We start from the raw sequence: 19917 nt of genomic DNA on the forward strand, positions 1-19917 counted from the left end.
CATAAGACATAGTTAAGAAGATCAATATCCAAATACATTGCTCACTGAATCCTGCTTAAGTTGAAATATGGTAAGATTATTTCTTGGCTGGATTTGGGAAAATCTCACAAGATTTTGCAGAGGCACAGGGGAATTGGAGCAATATTATCAGTATTTCTTCTTTCATCAATGTTTTAAACATATTGAAACCCCCCTTGGGGGAAGGGCCATTCGTGTGTGCTTGTGTGTGTGTGTGTGTGTGTGTGTGTGTATCTTTGTGTATCTTCCACAGGACACAGGGCACAGAGCTTAATACATACTAAATCCTCAATAAATATCTGTGGAGAAAGTAAACTAGAATCTCTCTCATCTGATTATAAAGAAATACAAACAACCTTTTATTGCAGAAAATTTAGACTAAATCCTGAGGCACCAGTTATATTATTTCACCTTATGCGTAGGAAACCCATGCTGCAGGTGCCCCAGCAGGAAGTACACAGGACACGGGGATGGAAAAGGGTGCATCTCTGCAATCCATAGGACAACAAAGCCCTCAGCAGAGCAGAGCCCAGAGCGACTGCAAGTAAATAATAGAGATGGGACCAGTTGCTTGTCTGCTGTCAGCTGAGGGTTTCCAGGTTTTCTTAGATATGCTATTTCATTAGGGCTGTAGCAGTTATCCATCACCCTGTTCAAGTCCCATCAAATCACTGTCCCTTTTCATATGTCTATCTCCAAAAGCTACAAGGCAACTCTGCCGAAATCTGGGTACTGTCAGCTAAAATGATTTATTCCTTTTCCTGAACAAGCTGGTTCCCTGGACTATTTTCATGGTTGTTGTTGTTTCAAATGCTAGCGGGCTTTAAGTTTTGAAAGACACATACACATACACACACACACACACACACACACAAGGAGGGAGGGAAGGAGAGGGAGATTTTCAAGGTTCACAGAGGTAGATATTTAATTAAATTCAATTAAAAATATTTCAAGTTCTATGTTTCAAGCACAGAGGAAAGAGAGATAAAGAGCCTCATATTCTGGTGAAGGAGACAGAAACAAATCCTGACAATACAGGGTTCTACATTCAACACTAGACAAATGTACAAAGAGATAGGGAAGGAACAAGTTCTATCAGAGTAGAGAAGAGAGGACACGGAAAACATCACAAAAAGACTTAAATATCCGAGACGGGCTCCATAGGATTAATGGAATTTTGTCATGCAGACTCTTGTCTATTTTGACTTAATTATTAGCTAGGATATCCACAGGTACACGAGATGACTTCAGCTCCTTACTCCTCAGACCATACGCAAAAGTCATCTCAAAATGGACCAGACTTGAATGTAAGAGCTAAAACTGAAACTTCTGGAAGGAAACATAAGAAGAAATTTTTATGGCTTTGGGTGGGGGTAGGAAGTCTTAGATATGACACCATATACATAATCCCATAAAGAAAAACTGATAAATTGGATTCATCAAAATTAAGGACTTTTGCATTCAGAAAACATCATTAAGGAAACTGACAAGTGTCCATCAATGGATGAATGGTAAAGAAAATTTACATATACATATACACATACACACACACACACAATTAAATTTTAAAAATTCAGTCATTTGGGCAGCCCAAGTGGCTCAGCGTGATCCTGGAGACCCTGGATTGAGTCCCACATCAGGCTCTCTGCATGGTACCCACTTCTCCCTCTGCCTGTGTCTCTGCCTCTCTGTGTGTGTGTGTCTCTATGAGTAAATAAATAAATAAATCTCAAATAAATAAATAAATAAATAAATAAATAAATAAATAAATAAATATTCAATCATTTTAAAAAAAGGAAATCCTGACATTTGTGACTGCATGGATGGCTCCTGAAGGCATTATGCTAAGTAAAATAAGTCAGACAAAGAAAGATAAGTGTCATATGATCTGCCATTTATGTGGAATCTAAAAACAAGCAAACAAAAACCTGAACTCATAGATATAGTGAACAAATTGGTGGTTGCCAGGCGTTGGGGGTGGCAGGTAGGCAACATAAGTGAAGGTGGTCAAAGAGTACAAACTTCCAAATATGAATAAGTCATGGAGATATAATGTACAGCCCACTGAAATTTGCTAAAAGAGTTGATCTTTGAAATTCTTATCACAAGAAAAAAAATTATAACTGTGTGAGGTGATGGATATTAGTAGACATGTGGGGATCATTTTGCAATATATACACACATAAAATTGTTACATTGTACATCTGAAACTAATATAATGTTATGTCAGTTATATCCCAAATTTTTAAAAGATGTTAATTGTAGACCATATGGTAGATATTTGGGTATTTAAAAAAAAATTGAGCCTTTTCACGAAGATGGCTTCGAAGGCGAAGAAGGAAGCTCCTGTCCCTTTCAAAGCCAAAGCCAAAGCAAAGGCTTTGAAAGCTAAGAAAGCGGTGCTGAAAGGCGTGCACAGTCACACAAAAAAAAAGATCCCCATGTCACCTACATTCTGATGACCCAAGACCCTGCATCTCTGAAGGCAGCCCAAATATCCTCGAAAGAGCACCTTCAGGAGAAACAAGCTTGATCACTATGCCATCAAGTTCCGCCTAACTACTGAGTCAGCTATGAAGAAAATAGAAGACAACAACACACTTGTGTTCATTGTGGATGTCAAGGCCAATAAGCACCAGATCAAACAGGCTGTGAAGAAGCTCTATGACATCGATGTGGCCAAGGTCAACACCTTGATCAGGCCTGATGGAGAGAAGAAAGCATATGTTCGACTGGCTCCTGACTATGATGCTTTGGATGTTGCCAACAAAACTGGATCATCTAAAATGAGTCCAACTGGCTATAAATCTAAATATAAATTTTTTCACCATAAAAGAAAAAAAATTGACAAGCCACAGAATGGGAAAACCATTGATAAGTCACATCCCTATTAAATGATTTATATCAAGAATACATAAAGGACTCTTAATTACTTGATAATAAGAAGCCAAATCAACCAAACTTATTAAATCAAAGTAAAAAAAATATGAATAGTTTACAAAAGAAAAAGCATACAAATGGTTAATAAGCAAAGATGTTCAACATCATTAGTCATTAGGAAAATGCAAATAATTAAAATCATAAGATACTACTTCATACCCATTAGGATGGCTAGAATAAAAAAAACAGATAGTAATAAGTGTTGACAAGGATATGAATAAATTGCGACTCTCCTCTACTGGTACTGGGAACGTGAAATGGTACCATCACTTTGAAAACCAGTATGGTAGTTTCTTTTTTTCTTAAGATTTTCGTTATTTATTTGAGAGAAAGAGAGATGGCGAGAGCAAGCACGAGCAGGGGAGAGAGGGAGAAGTAGGCTCCCCATTTAGCATGGAGCCTGAAGTAGGGCTCAATCCCAGGACCCCAGGATCATGACCTGTCGCAAAGACAGACACACTTAACCAACTGAGCTGCCCAGGAGCCCCTGAAAACTGGTGTGGTAGTTTCTTAACAAGTTAAACATAAACTCACTACCCAACCCAACAGTCCCACTCCTGAGTATGAAAAACATTTATAGAAAAGTTCATAACAGCATTATTCATAACAGCCTCACACTGGAAAGATCCAAATACCTATCTGCTGGTGAGTGAAGAAACAAAATATGATGATCTATCCATACAGTGAACTATTACAGAGAAATAAAAGAGGAACTAGTGATATATGGTACACTATAGATGAACCTAAAAACATTGTGCTAATTTAAAGAAACCAAATGCAAAATATATGTTTATTTTATGGTTCTACTTACATGAAATTTGAAATGTCTAGGAAAAACAAATTTAAAAAGATAGAAAGCAGTTAAGTGTTTTCTGGGGTTGGGGTGAGGATAGGGATTAACTTCTGACAGACACAGGGGATTTCTGGGGATGATAGGAATGTTCTAAAACTGGATTAGAGTTATGGCTGCACAACTCTATAAATTTACTAAATATAACTAAATTATACACTTAAAACAAGTGAATTTTATGGGGTGTAAGTTATCCCTCAGTAAAACTGTTAAAAATACTGGTTAGGATGAAAATCGGAGGAAAAGACAAATATTTTTTAGGGAGCATAACAGCTGAATAGTCAGGTATGTGACAAACATTTTTAAGCAGACAAAAAAGAAAGACTGAATGACTATCATACCCGATTCATGCTGATAAATACTCTCCATCATGTGAAACTCTTTTCACTTTTTTCTTTGTTATCCACATGGACTTTTGTGGCTAGAAGGTAAATCTGGGATGTTTTTTAATTCTCTCTTCTTTCTGCTTTTCATTTCTATATTCACCTAACCCTACCTGTGACTGCTTATTCTTCCTTTTATATCTGAATACCCAAGTCCCCTGGTCTCTGTTTCTCTTGAACCAGATAAGATGAAGGGGTCTACCAGCCGTGTTTCCTAACCATCTTCTTCAGCCTCAAAACCTCCAGACCCCTGTGCCTCCTGGTCTAATGCCTCACCCCCTAAAAACAGCTACTTCATTCCTGATGAGTGAGCACCCCATACACAGCCTTAGGCCTCTTTCTATGTGGGATGCCTCCCCTTCCGGCTGGAGCACTTATGTCTGTTCCTCCAAATGCAGCTTCACACTCTTCTTAAACACATCCCACAACTAAACCTCTTTAATGGTACTGTTTTGCTCTTATTCGTGTCCCTTTGTTGACCTTTAGTTGGGGGGTATGTGTGTACCTGTGCATGTGCATGTGTGTCTGCAGCCAGATTAAAACCTCTTGATCATGCACCATGTCCTGTCCCACATTTCTTAGACTTTTAACACACCCAACCCATCTTTGTATTGTTTTTGTCGTTGGGCAATAAACAAGCAACCACAAGTAGGAAGGAATGAGATGCTGATAGAACAAAGAAACATTTCTTTCATTTTAAATGTTGTATCCAATTTGCCCGTTTGAACACCTTTGGTTACCTACAAAAAGTTGACACGGGAACTCCTCATCCACTGTCTTTATGTATCATGTGGCTCTCATATTAATTCCTACTCGCATCTGGGCAGTTTGAAAAGACCATAGCTTCAGTTCATATTTATGCATTTGGCCAGATCTCGGGTGAGACAGAAAACTCAAATGTATTAATGTGAAATATGAATAACCTTTCTTTGCCTGGCTCTGGGTAGGCCTGAGCTGAGGAAACAACTTGGCCTTTGGGCTCTATTTAATATATTGAGCAACCACAAATCAAAGACTGCTACCAATAAGGAAACACACACAATCGAACATAAACCAACACAGCCACAGAAACCAGGAAACCTGTCTGTCTCCGGAACAGAGAGAAGGGTAGGAGGCACAATCCAGGCCAGACCATAACACTGGCTGGTGCCAGAAATGCTACATACCAGTTCCATCTTGCCCTCTGTCTCCACCCCAGATTTGCTTTATGTATTGAGACTGATTTCTTTATTATACATGGTGGTAAAGCTGAGCCTACTGTTTCTGTTTGTCAAAGAAACAGAACACAGCCAGTATCAAGGTGTTTACTTAGGAAAGAAAAGATTGGAAGCTTTCCCCTGTCTAGAAGCTCCCTCTGGACACTTGAATATAGACCTGGAACATCTGATTCTCCTTTAAATTATGCTTCTTTTGGTCAATTTTATATCAGAGATGTCTTGACCTATTTTGGCCTTTTACTTTTCAATGCAAACCAGCCATCTGGAAAGAAGAACCCTTTTCTTCTATTCTCCTTAAACTGACAAGTTTAGAAAGCAGAGGGGAAAATGCACAAGCAATAATTTAAAAACAAACCAACAAACATGTCCACCAATTTTTCTAAGATTGCTCTTCATTCTTAGGTTACTCTAGCCATATCCAAAAGGAGACACTCATCCTAGCCGTGAAAATCTGCCAAAGTTTGCCAGACTAGATGTAGAAATTCACATATATACACAAACACACACACGTAACAACATTTTTGAAGTGAAATTATATTTCCTCTTCTAGGAAAAAATATATATACTGCATGAGATTTTTTTTCCTTTTATTTGATGACATATGCTTTAGTGTTATGATGCTAAAAGATGGGGAAAAAAACTTATTCAGAAACCGTTTGTTATGAAGAATCAACTTTTGGTTGCTGAACTTTATTAATTCCAGAAGTCATTCTACCTGGAAATGTATTAGTTACCTCTGAAGGTCATAAAATTTCAATCAATTTTAGAATGTCAGTGCTGTCTGTGGCATATTACAGAACTCAACATTCAAAGTGGCAGTTGTGGCTTAAAGATGATCATCTTTCAGGTCCATCACTGACTTACACAATTTTCACAGGGCAGAGATGCACAGAAAACTTGTCTGTATCAAACGCCTCTTCTGGAAAGTCTCCACCACTCTCCCTAAACAGACTCCCATTGTTCTCTGACATGGACAGACTTTGCCTTAAATCTTCATCTTTTTGTTGAGGCTCTCTTGCTTGTTAATGCCCTGACCTTGGCATCTGTGCTCAAATGACAGCTAATGTGATCTGCTCCAACAATGCTGACTATTGGCAAGGAAGAGAAGCATGCTCAGTGATGTCATTGAACTCATTAGGGATATATTTGACATTTTGGCCCAAGAGAACATACTTATTAAACACAACCTTAGCGAACAGCAGTGTGGTCTGTTGATAAGTCAAGCAAAACAATGCCTGTTTTGTCTTGCTATAAAAATAGCACTTTGACCAAGAAATAGGATTTCTGCTCTTGTCTCTCTAATTATGGTAGCAAAGCAAACTGAAAGATAACTTACGTATGGAGAGACAATAATTTGAAATTCTCAGTGTGATGTTAGACATTTTACAGAATCTAATGAAGGTCCCAATATTAATCAATCATTTAGCAAAGGATCCCTTTTCCAATCCTGGCCCAAGAGCAGAGGCAGATGTTACTGTTGCTGAGACAATATTACTTGAGAAAACATACATATACAAAGCAAAATCTAAATTATGATTTTAATCTAGATGGCATATTTGCAGACTGATAAATGTTGGCTTCCAGCTACTTCAATCAACTGTAGTTTTATCACCCTATCTATTCAGTGAAAATGGCTTGACCTGGACATGACAGCCAGGGAGGGCAGCTGGAAAAGGTTACAGTAATACTGCTGAGCTTTGGCATCGAAGAGGAGTCCCATGAGGCTTAGGAAACCACCTGAAATGCAGCACTATGGGCCTCGCTTTCTGGCACTTAGGAAAGGCAAGCCTTTCATTAGATCCTAAATGAGCAAACATTTCCTGAGACTTTTTTTTTTTTTTCAAACAAGATTACTTTTAGACATGTGAGTGGAGTATCCTCATTTACTGAGCAGTATGCCTGGAGGAAACTGGTCAGAAAATTATTGAGTAATGGATGCTGGGCCATATAAACAGCTACTTTGTCCTCAAATTATAATGTAGGGAAAGCAACGTGGAAGAGTTGTTGGATCTCTGTCTTATGGCAAGTATAAAGGAGCTCTCTTTGAACTCAAATATATTAGCGTCAGGTACGAATAAGCATTTTTTGCCCAGGTCTGCTTTGGGCCCTGAGCTGAGGAAATGATTTGGCCTTCCATCCCCTCAGGAGACAAGAACACATCTGCCTTTTGTAGACTCTTCCATCTTCCACCCCATCAGGCATGTAGCCAAATGTCTTTCTGTGGCTAAATCCACAGTCATTACTCTGTCCACATCTTACTCTACTTTCCAAGCACCATTGCAAACAACTGACATTGCCTCCTTCCTGTCTTGGTTTCTCCACCACCATACTCTCTCAACTTCTCGTCTGGTATTCTTTCTATCCCTTGTCAGTTCCCGTTGCTCTCTCCCACTCCTGCACTGATCTCTCAACCCTGGAGATTCCCCAGGGCTCAGAGCTACCCCTTCTTTCTCTTTATCCTCTCCCTAATACCACCCATTTCCATGGTTTTAAATATCATCTGAAAGTTGATGGTTCCCACATTGTGTCTCCTCTGACCACCATGCTCACATATCCGATGGTTTACTTGACATCCCACACTTAACATGTTCTAAATTCAACACTTGTATTTCTCCCCACCCTGCCCCTCTTCATCTCCCTATCTTAAAGAAGAGGTGCCATCATACACTCAGTTGTTCAGTCAGAAGCTTGGGAGTAATCTTGACTTTCTACTCAGTGAAACCAATCTACAACAGTAGATCCTATTGGTTCCAGCTCCAAAATCTCTCTCAAATCCATTCATTTGCCATCCTACCATCTATTCCAAGCTATTTGTTTCATCTCCAGACCAGCGTAATAAGCTTTCCTGTGCCTGCTGCTGCCCATGGTGCCAGGTATTAATCCACTGTCTCTGCTCCAAAGCCACCTTTTTTATCCTCTACTCTGTGTTTTAAGAGCTGCTTTCTGCATCTATTATATCTCCAGATACTTCCATCATCCTGTTTCCTCTTCCAACTTCTGTGTAACCAAACCCCTTAACAAAATCCCACTTTCCTGAAATACCTAATATAGTTTCTGTTTTCCTGGATGACATACCCACCTTATTATCCATTTTCCACAGAGCATAATTTTAAAATTATAAGTCACACTATACTTACAAGCTCAAAAATACTATAATGGCTCCCTGATAGCACCTTGACTAAAACTCATTTTGTAAGCTTTGCCTTGGTAGGTTTGACTTCCACATACTGCTGATTTCGTCCCATACCACACTAGCTTCCTTCCAGTTTCTGGAATAGGCTGAACTTTTCCCTGCCTTTCACTTGGTTCATGTAGCTCCTGCTTGAGTTGTTCTTTCTTCATGTCTGATTTCCTTGTGCCTTTCAGTATTCAGCCCAAATGGCATATTATCAAAGAACTACCTTTCCTCCTGAAGTATTTTAGCACCCCAATTAAGTCCCTATCATGATCTATAATTAAATATGTATTCTTTTTTTTTTTTTCAGTTAACTCCAATCACCATGGCATAAAAGGCAGGCACTACGTTGAATTCACCAGTGTGTACCCAGAACCATAACCTCAATATATAATTGTTCAATGAATGATGCATGAATGAAAAAGTAAATGAAAGACTACCATTCCTACTATATTTCTGTAAATGAATGACTTCCAAATACCACAAATAATCAACAATCAGAAATATCTCTATTTCTTACAAGGGATGATTTGTAAGGCAAATTAATAACATATATACACTTCAGGGAGAAAACCACTTAAAACATACTGGTCCATGGTGGATTCTTTAGAAACATTGCTTTATTTACTCACTGATGGACTATTTGTAAATTTTTCTTATCTATTTACCAAAGCAATTTCTCAAAGGAAACTCTATGAATCTGAAAGCAATCAAATTACTATTAATTTTTTTAAGATTCTATAATTTAAACCAGTGATTTAGCTTAGTGTTCTTCCCACTTAATGTGAATTTAGTGAGTTTTCCTGCATTTTCTGCATTTTTTAAAAAAAGATTATTATGTTACAGAAATATAAAAATTCTTTTAATTCCCTTGATTGGAATATCACAAGTTTTCCTAATAATATCAAGTCTATTGTTTAGTGCGACAGGGACGAAGCAGAGAAGAGAGCCGCAAAATCAGCCCAATGCTGTGCTAAGCATGAAGATGACTTGGGTCAGCTTACTTTGTTCACATATGTTCTCGGGCTGGGAATCATCTCAAGGGCTAGGAAGATTCCAGGCATTCTTCCAGAGTCTCCCACTTTGACTTCTGGTATAACCTCATTCAAACTATTTGCCTTTGTCATGTTCTCTGCTACACATGGATATTTTTGTGATGGATATTTACATATTGTATGTTTACATAATATTATTTACAACTGGTCACTATTCGTAGATAATTTGCTTTTTTCCAGTTCATCTATATGTTTATAATGCCACATTAAGTACCACTGCTGTTTAGTTACTGAGTTCTAATGATTGACATAAACAAACAAATACGTGTATGTGAATGTGACTGGCATGAAATCAGATCTTGCTGAATTCTGACTAATGATATTCACTTGTGATCTTATTGGTCTATATCTGAATCAGTGATGCATATTTACAAGAGTGAAGGTTACAATCACTGCTTTTGCATTTGCATGTCTTGGATATTTTACATAGTATTAAATGATTTTGATTTGTTCTAAGAAAATGTCTGACAATATCCACTTGAATGCCTTTTCCAGCTGAAATGCTTCCAAACACAATATTTCCCCTCAAAGTATTCAACCATGTAAGAACATTCATACACTTTTACAGGTGTTTATATTAATGGAGACAGAAGATACCAAGAAAATCCTGCACAATTGAAGGTTGCTAGTAGGGCAATGTCTGTTCCATAGTTGGTGAAATAGTTAACGCTAGAATCAGCATTAGGAGATAATCTCGGAGATTATGCCCACTCCAACCATCTACTGAAGTACAAGGCCAGTTTTAGGGTGTGTGATGGCCATCGTAGGAATAATCTATGGTTTATGATCTGGGAAACAGGGTGAGACAACAGGGACTGGAAAGTTAATGATCAAGTTCCACAATCTAACAGCCTATGGTCGAGTGACATGATATTAATCAAAGAAAACTATATCAAGTAATAGATACTATATTTGTTTTAGCACTCACTTTGACTCCCAACCCCCTAACCTGTCTTTAGTTTCCAGGACTGCCTGCTCAGTATAGTTTTAATATCACTTTTACTAGAGTTTTCTCTCAATTATAATAAAGAACTGGTAATTTATTTAACTGTGTCAAATAAAGACAAAATAATGACGTTTCCTATAACAAGTATATGATAATTAAAAGCTTAACTATAAAAAAAAATATTCTCTCATCTCTAGTAAAGTAGAAGACTTTCTGTTGTGGTAGTGTTTTTGTTGTTGTTGTTGTTTAGTATTATGCAAAAATTGTCTTGAGCCCTGACTGTCTTGTAACACTAACTCACAGGAAAAAATGGCTCTAGACTCATGGTGATGCTCAAAGCCTAAAGCTATCAACAAATGCCAAAATTTCTGAACCAAGATAAAATATTCAAAAGTTTTTGTGGGATTCAAGAAGGAATAATGTGGGATAGATCTTCACAATTTTCTTAGCACCAATCAAGTCTACTCTCCAACAAGTCTGAATGATTTCCATTATGCAAACATGTTATTGGCACATGTCTGCAGCTCCTTTCAGCAACGGGGTTATAGGGGTGGGCTGAGGATTATGATTCTTAAAGCATTTGGAAACTTTAACAATAATTTAGCTCCTGAAAACCAGTATTCCTAATATTTATCATAATTGATGTTAAAATAACATAGAATTAGATGCTCTATGGAAAGAATCTTTAAATTCCTACTAAGAACAGAGAAACTGTAGCTGACAGATGCTGAGGTCAAGCCACGCAGCCTTTTACAGCTAATACAAAACCTATTACAGCACTCAGTACACAGTGTTGGTTGTCAGAACGAGCATGTGTCTTTAAACTCTTAACCACAGATTAGAGGCTTGCTTCCTGAGGGTTTTTAGTTTCTTTTAAACAGATGGTCCAAAGTGAGGATGAAGGAAGCTGTTTTGATCCATTGTGTAGGTACAGAATGTTATCTTTGTTTTGTTTAAGCATTACACTACCTAGAGTTAAATAATTGGGTGACAATTCTTGGCTTTACTTTGAAGCTAGAGCACGTGGGAACAAAAGTGATAATTTTCCTTAGCATATTTGCATAAATGTTTACTCTCCTGAAAATATGAATGTAAATACAACATCCTTAGTCCTTACATAGTTATTTAAGGGATGGGCGTACTTCTATACACAGTTTATTTATATATATATTTTAAGCAACTGTAATCATCTTTTGTAGAAAGAAGGAAAGCTGCTTTTGCAAAATTTAAAGATAGGAGGCCATCGCCTTATTGAAGTTTCCATACAAGATTTCAAACAAACAGCTTTCGAAAGGTAAAAAGTAAATCTTCCTGATACATCTTTTGATTTTACAAACTATGAACACATGCATGTGAATTTAATTCTGAAATTTTGGTACTTATGAGCATTTGTATATGAACTATTCAGATATACATTATAATCTGAAATTACATTGCTAAAAATAATAAGGCTCAAAGTAGTACTTCTCCATGAACGTAGGATTAGGAATAAAGAACGCTGTCTTTCTAAGCTTAGCATTTGAATGCATTATTTTATATGCCTCTCCTGGCTTGGCTTCACACTGGTAAATGGTGTTTCATCAGCCCAAATGATTGGGAAGATGGTTCATGAATTTAGTTTATGAATAGTGACACATTTCAACCCACAAATAGGGATGTAACACTGCATCAAGATGGCCTAAAAGGGGAAAAAGAATGCAGCAGCCAGTGGGAAAATCTAGATGAACTGAACAAAGGCACTTAATTTAATAATGAAAACCACTTCAACGTACAACGTACTTACTATACCTCTAGCCATTCAATTATTAAAATAAATGCATATTCAGATGTTTCCCAAAGATTCTTTCTTTCTCTTTCAGATTCAAAAGAACGCCTCTCTAATCCAATACAATTCTTTTCACTCTGCATTTCAGCAGCTGTCTTTCCTGATTTCTAATCAAAGCTGATGATAACTGGCTTTGGCAACAGACTGTAGTATCCCAAATGAGTAATTAAGGCTATAAATGTGCTCACTTCTTCCTCAAAACACAGGGTGGATTTCATAGCCTAAGAGAGTCAGGCTCTAGAAGACTCTCCTGGTTTTTAAATCTGGTCAGGATCTTTAGTGCATTAATAAAGGAAGGGCTGAGGTTTTCTGTTAGCATTTTTCAATAGCCAGTTCCACTTAGACAATACAAGTGTCAGCTGGGTGAACAAGCTCGCTCAGTCTCCAATATCTCCCACATATGGGCCCGGGACGAAGAAGCTGGCAGCCAAAAATAGCGTTCTACTAAGAAAGAGAAATATGGGGGGTGGGGGGAAGAGGATATTGCATTTTAAAGAAAAACAGAAGAGAATATTTGCAAAATCAGAGAAAATGCTTAAACTATGAGGGGCAGAAAACTTTAAATCTCTGAGAAACTGTGGTCAAGGGAGGAGACTTCCACTCTGAAATGGACTCTACCTTGAATGTATATATTCCCTTCTAACCTACCTCCTCCCCGATAAGAAAGATGAATTCAGAAAATGGAGAAAAAAGTAACAGACACACTGTGTCAACATAAAGCCTAAACAGCATTTTCTTTCCACCTCTTAAGAACTGCATGATACCATCGCGAATAAGTGCAGGTTTTTCATATATTTGATTCAGAACAGAAACTTCGACATATTTTAAAAGGGAAGTAGACTTTCATTAGAAATAGAGATGGGTATTTTTTTTAATCCAAAAAACAAAAACACTTCCACATTTCTAAATGTGTTTACTTACATGCTTAACTGAATGAAAAAAAAAAAAGACTCAAAATAAGAGAAGTTTATTTTAAATTAAATTGAACAACTTTTATTTTCGGTTACATGCCCTCTTAAAGTATATTGGTGAACTAACAACTCAACTCCAAGAACAATTTCTTTAGTCTCATACCACCCTGAGGCTAGCAGCCCAATGAGCCCTGAAAGGGGATAAAAAATGAGAATCTAGAAGAGCAAGGCTAGCCACAACGGAGGGGCACTCCGCTCCCGGGTTTCTTTCTGAAACAGCCAAGTGGAACGTCCGTCAACTTTTACCAGAAGGTCAGATCGAAGAGGTGGCAGAGGCCAAGGATGAGACACACGAAGGCAAACAGAACCAACTTTTACTTTCAGGTGGAAACTCCTGAAGCAACCTCTTCTCAAAAACCAAAGTGTTACTCATTTGGGAGTTGCTTTAACTAGAAACGCCCTAATATCTCCTGATAATATTATTTGAAAATAGAGAAAATGTGGAATTTTAGACTTCAAACATGTTTTGTTGATAGAATACAATGACGCATTCAAATTTGTAAGAAATAGTAGCAGGATAGATCTCAGTGCATTTTAAGTTTGTTAAAAGATAGTAGGAAATGGATTAAGTATAAACAGCAGGTAATAATCATTGAGTCATTACTCTGTGACAGACACTCATCTGGGTGCTTTACGTGTATTATTTCCTTTAATTCCCTTATGCTGTTTAAGACAATACTATTGTTCTCTTTTAAAAATGAGAAAACAGGCTTAGGCTGTTAAGCCCAAATTGGTTTGTCCAAGATAACCCATAAAATGAAATACTGTAACCATTTAAAAAATACTTTTGTAAGAGAATGTTGACTGGCATGGAAAGATGTTTGTGACATACTAAATAAAAAGGCAGGTTACTGAAGAGTAATGTATAACTATTTTGAGTTTTGAATAAGTACACATTTGTAAATATCCATCTCTGTGTGTGTGTATCTAAGACTCTAAAATATTAATAATTATTGTTTTGGGGTGAGATCATCTTCTCCTTTTCTGTATTGTCTAAGTTTTATACAAAAAAGTATTACTTTAATATTAAAATAATTTTAAGATTTAGTGAAAGGAATCATACTATTAATATGTTCATTCAATGATAAGTTACCAGAATCTCTTCATTCTATATTATCAAAGAATAACTTTTTTTAGAAGGCATGCAAGAAGGGTTAAAAGCAAAATCTCTGATAAATAGGTCTTTAAATACAGCTGAGGCAAGGTAGGATTTTTGAATTTGAGGGAAAGGAGATGCATTAAAAACCTGAGACAGAAAGTACCATTAGAGAGGATTCATTTTTGCTCCTGGTGGGGACCATCTTCTTGGTAAAACATCCAGTAGTCAGCTACTTGCCACCCAGCAGGATTTTCTGAGAGTAGGTAAGAGTGCTTACCAAGCAAGGGGAAGGAAGCCTATACCTCCCTATAAACATACATACCTACCAACATACAAACATACATATATCCATACATTCATATACATACATAAAACATACATGCAAACACACACACCCATATATGTGCACGAAGCAAGTATCAGGGAGCACCTCCTGCTTGCCAGCCACCAAACAGGAGCTTGCAGATACATAGGGATACAGGACACATGGGCTCTCTGCTCTTACAGAGCTATATTTAAGAGGGCAGAATGAGAAATAATAAAACACATGAATGAATAGAGCAGTCCGAGCTCACGACGTGTGTACGCAAACATCGAGGAAGCTAACAGGCTGGAGAGAGGCTGCAGGCGGGCGGCCTGTGGAACTCTGCCTGGGCAGTGAAAGGACCACTCTGGAGAGGGAGCCCAGATGACCAGCAGCAGCCAGTCATGTCAAGGTCTGGGGTAGGGCCTCGGGCAGATGAGATGCCACCTGCAGGGGCATGAGCATGGGGATGCTCTCCTCAGCCAGTGGGGGGACGAAGGGTGTGCAGGTGAGCAGCATACTGGGGCAGTGGGGAGCCCAGCCACAGTGTGCTCCACCAGGCAGGCCTCCAGAGAAGCAGAGCAGAGCATTCGGAGTGCACAAAGTGAAAAGGCCAGGCTGGATCAACAGCAGGAGAAATAAAGAAAAGAAAAAAAAAAAACAAAAAACAAAAAAGAAAGGTGGAAAAGAGCACTGAGGTAGAGGAAGGATGAAGAAAGCAGGAAAACACTGTGGGTGCTTAATGCAGAGCAGGGTCCATGTGTCTAACTGCAATGAGGGCACATCACAATGTTTAGCAGGATTCTGCAATGATCTGAAAAATGACCACAGACTCAGAGCTCAGGAAGCCAGAACCACAGGGACCCGGGGGCGGGTGTGTGTGTGTGTGTGTGTGTGTGTGTGTGTGGAAAGGACAGCTCGGAATTCAGAGGAAATGGACCCATATGTCCAGGTGAGAGAATCCTTACCAAGTTCTAAATAAGACAGGATGGTCCACATTGGAGTCACGCTGGCATCGTACACTCACAGCTCTATCTGCTAATTTAACTGTGAAGTCAATGGGTTATAAGTACAATGAACACATTGAGCTCTTAAAAAAATTTTTTTTCTCACCTGAAGTCCAATTAGACCCTTACCTGTATTGCTTATAACAGAAATAACTAAGTCTAGGAATATTCCAACCTGCCACTGGTATGGTAAGGTGTACTCCACTTTCCAAGGCTGTTGTTGCATCTACATCTTTGAGTTAATGCATTACTCAACATCATTCTAGAGGTCATGGAAGAGGTTACCCACCAGGCAGGGGTAATTATAATAGTGTGACACACACAGAACTTTATATTCTTCTTATTAAGATTTTATTTATTTATTCATGAGAGACACAGAGAGAGAGAGAGGCAGAGACACAGGCAGAGGGAGAAGCAGGCTCCATGCAGGGAGCCTGATGTGGGACTTGATCCCGGGACTCTGGGATCACGCCCTGAGCTGAAGGCAGACGCTCAACTGCTGAGCCACCCAGGCATCCCTCGACCTTTATATTCTTAAGTATGCTTTTACATATATGTTTTATTTTATCAGCATAGCTTCCTTTTTGTAACTGGCAGACCATGTATGATTCTGCTTTATAACTTTGTAAAAGACTACTCATGACCAGGTGATGCACACAAGACAGCATGCCTATTTGAGGGCAGTGGCCCCACTAGCCCACAGATTCCTGACTCCACATCCTGTTTTTGCCACAGTACCCCCAACTTGAAAGGAAAGATAATAATACACAGCAACCACCATTGTCTATACTCCCACCCCTCAGTTCCCACTTCCATAAAGTAAGGGGCTGTTAAATCAGGTCCTCCCAGGGTGGGAGGCTCAGTTGGTTGAGCATCCGACTCTTGATTTTTGGCTCAGGTCATGATCTCAGGGTTGTGGAATTGAGCTCCATGTCCAACCCTGTGTTCAGTCCTGTGTCCAGCTCCGCACAGGGCTCTGTGCTCAGTGCAGAGTCTGCGTGTCCCTCTCCCTCTGCTCCTCCCTGCCCTTGCTCATTCTCTTTTTCTCTCTCAAATAAATAAATGAATATAATATTTTTAAAAATCAGGTCTTCCCAGTTCTATAATGGTAGAGACCGATGATTCTAAATAAGTATTTTTTAACATAAAATTTAATGAAAACCAGTATTTCATCACCAACAAAAGCAACATTACAGCTGTCAAACCATTACTACCCCTAGACATTGGAAACGGAGAAATGATTACCATTTTAAGGACCTTGTTAAAAAGTGTGCACATTAAAAATAATTTACAGAACCAATTCTCTGTTTGCAGCCACAGTTTAAGAAACAGGAAAATGTATTTGCATTTCTATCTTGTTAATTCCTGTGTTATGCTGGTGTTACTAATAACATAAAATATTTAAAATTTGTGTTATACACAGAGCCAATTATAATTATCTAGTGAGAAAACAAATTTATATGGGAATCTAAAAATAATCTATTTTACCACTGCAACAGATCATGAAATAAATCCTATCGCCAATTAATGTTACAGTGGTTCATCTACTGACAGCCCAAGTTTGAAATGGTCTCATCCCAGCTGATGCCCACATTTACAACACACTACTCAGAAAATACTAGATACAAAATTGCTATTATGCATTTGCAACATATATTAAGTACTTTGTCCAATATGTTCAGCCATTATCTCATTTTATTCACTCAATAAATAGTTTGGCCAGTAGCTTATATAGATTAAATTCCATTTAAAATTACATCTAAAATTTTATAATATACTAAAACTAAATACTTCAAGTAATTGTACTTCTCACTGAATTTTCAAGGTCTTATTAAAAAGGGTTGCTTTATCATAATCTATTTTTGACCTGCACCACAAGTAAATATATCTGTAATACAGCAACCAGGCTTTATGCCAAATGTTTTATCTATCTTATTTAGCCCACACAACCCTACCAGATAGTTATCATTATTTATTTTTGTATATAGTTATTTCACTGTACAGATGAGGGAATAGAGGTAGTTTCCCAAATTCACAGTGTTTGAGTTTGAAGCTTATGTCAGTATATGGTTCTTTGTGGTTGACCAATTAAACTGATAGACATGCTAATAAGCTTAACACTGTTTCTCTTGCACCTGGACTTCAATATTGCAGTACTGTAGCAGGACACTCCTTCAGACAATGTTTAATTACCAGCCTTTTGCTTGGAATTTGAAACTAATTGGAATAGGACTTTGTTTAGTGTAAACAGACATCTCAAAAGAAGCTGATTAAGAGATAATATGTTTCTTATTCAGGAAACATTTAAAGGAAATCAGCAAAATGTTGTGCCTAGTGAAATGCAGAGCCCCACAGTCCCGGAATCTGCATGGAAGAAATATAGACAAGAGGAGAGATACTGAAGGGTCCCAGAATAACCTGTATTCTCTGTTTCCTGGGGATGTCTAGTCTTGAATCCAGCACTATCAGCCGAAGGATATATCATGGTCACTGGCTCCAGAAATGTATCAAGGAAAAAAAATTTGTACGTACACACACACACACACACACACACACAGCCCTTTATCAATACTGAATTTGAGTTACTTTGTCCTAGCCAAAAGGAGAGAGAGAAATTACACTGTAATAATGGACTTGTAAAATGATTTATTCTGTTCCATGTCACTGATACGTTACTGCAAAGGGATAGGAAATAGCCTAGTGTGATGAGAGTTTTGATGAGGGCATACAGAGAATGAGGACTGTGGTGGCTCGCCAGGAGAACACAACACTACAAAGTCTGGACTTGATTCCGCAGTTGAGTTTTTCTGAGCAGGAGCAATGCCATCCAAAGTAGACTTTAGAAAGGTGATGCTGACAAAGGACTGTGTAAGATGAATCACAGATCATTGGGAGGGGCGTAGAAATAGAAGTGCTGCTACTTCACTATACCTGCCAAGGGATAACATATCCTTGAGTCAGTATAATGAAATGAGTGGAGAAGAACTGGTGAGACAAACAACATAGAAACAATCAGTAACACCTCATCATGAGATACAAGGATGAAGGAAGGGGGTGGGGGAAGAGCACACACATAGGGAGGATGGTGGTAAAAACAGGAGACAGAGGGGACACTGTGGTACCTACAGTCTTGATAACACAGAAAAACTAGATTTGTTACTGTTGAGTTTGTGCTGCTGTCAGACTACTCAGGGAGATATGTGGGAAACAGGGATGGTACTCGGAAATCAGCTCTGCTTACAATGACCTCTGGAATCTGCTACATACAAGTAACAGTTGAAGGCACCATAGGAAGAAAAGTAGATCAGAGAGTAGGTACTTGAGAATACCAACATGTAGGGGACACCACCCCACCCCACAAAAAGTGGTGGTCAACAACAAAGACATAAATTAGAGCATAAGAGACAAAGTAAAAAGTGTCCTATAAATCCTCCAAGATGGTGTGGAGGAGTGGTCATCAGCACTAAATATTTCAAAAAGAACAAGTAGGAGAAAGACGATGCTATGGTCTCAAAATTTGGCAATTTGGTCACTTGCAAAGAGCCTTCTTTCCTTTCTTTCCTCTTTTTTCCCTCTTTTCCTCCTTTCTTTTTAAGTCGAGAGAGGGGAGCCCAATGTGGGGCCTGAACTCATGACTGTGAGATCAAGACCTGAGCCGAGATCAAGAGTCAGATGCTTAACTAGCAGAGCCGCCCAGGTGCCTCCACAGTAGTCTTTCTGAAGCCAGTTGTGAGTGGTTTAAGAGTAAGATAAATGTGAGTAGGACCAAGATACCCTAGGAAGAATAATTCTTTAAGTATATTTTAAGAATTTCCATTTCTGAGAACAAGAATATATAAGTGGTATAGATAAAGTTCCCTTCTTATGTTAAACTAGAAGACTGGAAAAATATAGGAAAAAAAACTACTCTCAGAAATTGGTGATGAAGAAGACTAGGACTATAATCCCCAAGAAAAGGAAACAAATGAGGTGAGGCTACCACTCCCCAGGCTTCCTGTCCAGTGGCAATTCCCACACACAGATGGCAGCAGAGTCACACAGACAGAATTCTGGGCTTGGGGAGGCTGAAGTGGTCAGAATTTATGGGACAGATTTTCCAAGAGGAGAGATCTACACTGAAGAAAGAG

At 38.4% G+C, this 19917-nt stretch overlaps 1 protein-coding gene and 1 pseudogene across 24 annotated transcripts in view; one reads left to right on the top strand and one right to left on the bottom strand.

Moving 5' to 3' along the window:
* PARD3 (par-3 family cell polarity regulator) overlaps positions 1-19917 on the bottom strand; it is a 648392-nt gene that overhangs the window by 110927 nt on the left and 517548 nt on the right. The window lies entirely within an intron of this gene.
* On the top strand, positions 2337-2912 carry LOC144313246 (large ribosomal subunit protein uL23 pseudogene; annotated as a pseudogene).

The sequence above is a fragment of the Canis aureus genome, chromosome 5 (assembly GCF_053574225.1).
Source record: "Canis aureus isolate CA01 chromosome 5, VMU_Caureus_v.1.0, whole genome shotgun sequence".
NCBI classification, from domain to species: Eukaryota; Metazoa; Chordata; class Mammalia; order Carnivora; family Canidae; genus Canis; species Canis aureus.